This window comes from Colobus angolensis, unplaced genomic scaffold, assembly GCF_000951035.1.
Source record: "Colobus angolensis palliatus isolate OR3802 unplaced genomic scaffold, Cang.pa_1.0 Scaffold395, whole genome shotgun sequence".
NCBI lineage: Eukaryota > Metazoa > Chordata > Mammalia > Primates > Cercopithecidae > Colobus > Colobus angolensis.
In genome coordinates this window covers 773,597-776,948 of record NW_012117321.1, presented here as the reverse complement: position 1 = coordinate 776,948, position 3,352 = coordinate 773,597, and the positions used below count along the sequence as shown (strand labels likewise).

Genomic DNA, 3,352 nt, shown 5'->3' with positions numbered 1-3,352 from the left:
AGGAAAAAAACAAAAACAAAAACATCCTTTTTATTGTTAAGTCATAAAGAGGTTTCAAAATTAAAAGCAAAAATTATGGGGTAAGACTTAACAAAACTACTAGGAGTGTCAAAGGAGATGAAAATGGGACTTAGGTGCAGGGCAATATGAATTAACATGGGAAGGACAAGGACAGTGAGCATATGCTGAAGATACTAGAGGAGATCTGGTAAAAAAGGAATGTGATCTTAGAGAAGCACGTAGGTAAACGAATATTGGGATAAGATTTCTAACCCCCACTATGTGCTTAAGAGTCGTTTTTGCCATTGGCACTGACTGTCATCCTCTCCTTCCTCAGCCTCTTTTTAATCATCCTCGGTCAATGCCAGTTGGCCATTCCCCGTCTTCATTATCATCATCATCCAGTGGATCCCCCTCCTCAGCAGAGTTATCTGCGCCCCCCTCAGACTTCACATTAATCTCATTTTTCTTCACTGAGCTCCTGCTCTGTTCCTCTTCTCACTTATCATTCGTCATCTCTACTGCTTGTCTGCTCTGTTCCTTTTACATTTTTCCAGGTTTTCCAGGAGTGAATCCACTTTTTATCTGGGTCAGTTCCTTCTTAATGGCCTAAAGGTCATCTCCTTACAACTTTCCAGACTTGGAAGATCCCTGCTGTCCACTCTTAGAATTGAAGCCACTTTTGCCCCTTCATGAGGTGTTTTCTGATACACGCTGATGTTTCAAGGACACTACAGGCTGAGCAACAGGAGGAGAAGGAGGAAAATGTGCTGGGCAATTGTACATCCTTTCAAAATAATCCCACTGAAAGTCAGTCCAAGTCAAAAGGAGCTGAATAGAGGCGATGGAGAAGGGTGTTCTGTTACTGACCCATACATCTTCGTTGCAGATCATTTCACACCTGTTTTTTCTCTGTTCACTTTTGGCTCTGCAGCCAGGTTAATATGTAAAACCTGGCCAGCAATTATGCCCTTCCCTCTTCTATAGCAGCCGGGGCATTTCTCTCATTCACCTATTGAATGAAGGCAAAGCCCTTATGAACAGAGCAACCCACAATTTTGCTGTACGTCAAAAAGATTGCCTCCACATCAGACATCTTGACCACAAGAGTGTTGAGATTTCCAATGAACACATGGGAGTTCATGGAGCGAGGATCTGTTCTGTTGGTAACATTGCTGGCCATTGTGTTTGATAAGGTTTCCACAAAGCCAAAAACAGGAGGAAGGAAGGAGATTCGATTCGATTCTGAGTCTCCTACTCCCAGGTTCTACGTGGAGAAGCTGACTGCTGCTTGAGGTCGGCAATGTAGCCACAACCGCTCAGTCTTCGTCTCTTCACAAAATCAGACCCATTTTTTCTGACCAACATCTCCTCCACTCCCAGCCCCAGGCAATCATCATTCTACTTTATGCTTCTATGAGTTTAAACCTTTTTACACTCTACATAGAAATTATATTATGAAAGTTTTTTTCTGTGTCCTCTTATTTATCATCATGTTCTCCATGTTCATCAGTGTTGTTGCAAATAACAAGAGTTCCCTTTTTTTTTTCCCATAGGGCTGAGTAGCATTCCATTGAGTAGCATACCACATTTTCTTTTTTCATTCACCTGTTGATGGACACTTAGGTTGATTCCATACCTTAGATATTGTGAGTAATCCATTTCCTTCCTTTTCTCTAATTTGTTTTTATATCTTTTTTCCTTTTTTTTTTAATATTCAGGAGTATTTTATTTTTAAAATATAAATTATGAATGTTAAATGCCTTCATTTGAGCTTCATTTGTGTCATTAGCTGTGTTCCCAGGGGAAACTATTTTACTTCCTTGGTGTAAGAATTACAGAAAGAAGAGAGAAACACAAAGGGTGGCTTGACAGTCAACAGGGACAGGTTTATTTTGAATAAACCTAGAGGGGCAGCTGGCTGAGTTAGGTCAGAGCCACGTTCTTTTACAGACTAAAAATTTTTAAGGATTCAGGGTGGGAGAGTTTATTGGAGGCTTGGACTGCTTCTGTGTCTCTTTGTTGTGCTTATCTGGGAGGGAGAGTTGTGTGTCTGTTCCCATACATCTTTCTGCAGCTGCAGGCATATCACCCCAGTCTGCTTTTAGCTTCCCTATCTTAGTGCACCCGAAGGGGAAAGAATGTGCTTATTAAGGCCCCCTGTGTTACTGGGGCCCATTGTATGAGGATGAAGTTTGACAGTTACTCAAGAGACTTTCCCCCCACCTCCCTCTGTGCCCAAGCTGGCTGTTTTTGTTTTTGTTTTCTTTGAGAGGGAGTCTTGCTGTGTCACCCAGGCTGGAGTGCAATGGCGTGGTCTCCGCTCTCTGCAACCTCCACCTCCTGGGTTCAAGCTATTCTCCTGCCTCAGCCTCCCGAGCAGGTGCGTGCACCACACCCAGCTAATTTTTTTGTGTTTTTGGTAGAGATGGGGTTTTGCTATGATAGCCAGGCTGTTCTCGAACTCCTGACCTCGTGATCCGCCCGCCTCGGCCTTCCAAAGTGTTAGGATTACAGGCGTGAGCCAGTGTGCCCACCCTGAGCTGTCTTACCTGTATTTTACCGTCTGCTCTTTCTGGCTGCTTGTAGTTAGAAGAGAAGTGATTTCCTTGAAATGCATGAGGCTAGAAAGGGAGCTAGAACTTAAAGTGGCGGTGTTTGTCTGAGTTGATGGTGCTCCTGCTGTATCACTTGGAGCTTCAATCTTCATTATTAATTTCAAAAAATACTATCTCCCTCAGGGCTGTTGTAATTAACACATGGTAGCTATAAGTATTTTTCACTGGAAATCTTGTCTAAATATTATAGTAAATATTTAAAAATAAGAACAAAATCATTTATATTCCAAAGATCCTTTATTATAGTTTAGTGGGTATATTTTGTCATAGTTAATGTATTTATTTTTTCCAAAAAATGCCAAAATAAAAATGTTATTTTTTCTGGAATAACAGACTAAGAATTTCTAGATTGTGACTTTGCTAATTTTTGCATATGGTGTTAACTGCTACCTTTGAATTTAGGTTGAATTTTAAACCCACTGTTGTTTTGTGTAATATTTGATTCTTTTGGGGAATCACATATATTAAATATGGACTGTTTGGGGTAACTTAATTTCTGCTTTCTTTCTGTTATTAAATCTGGAACTTTAGAAATGACTAGGATTCAAATAAAGTTGATTTGATTTGGAATCCAGCAACAGAAAATCCCAGAAAAAACTGAAGGACACAGCTACTGGATAGTGCCTTTCAGTGAGATATATACATGAAACAGAGTTCAGTGAAATTTATAAAATTATTGCAAGTTTGTCGAATTTAGAAACTAATTGCCTACAATATATTAGGCACTTGTCTTA

General features: G+C 40.3%; 1 pseudogene; it reads right to left on the bottom strand.

The window, feature by feature from the left end:
- Window positions 1–286: 286 nt before the first annotated feature.
- LOC105521078 lies at window positions 287–1,340 on the bottom strand (annotated as a pseudogene).
- Window positions 1,341–3,352: the final 2,012 nt, after the last annotated feature.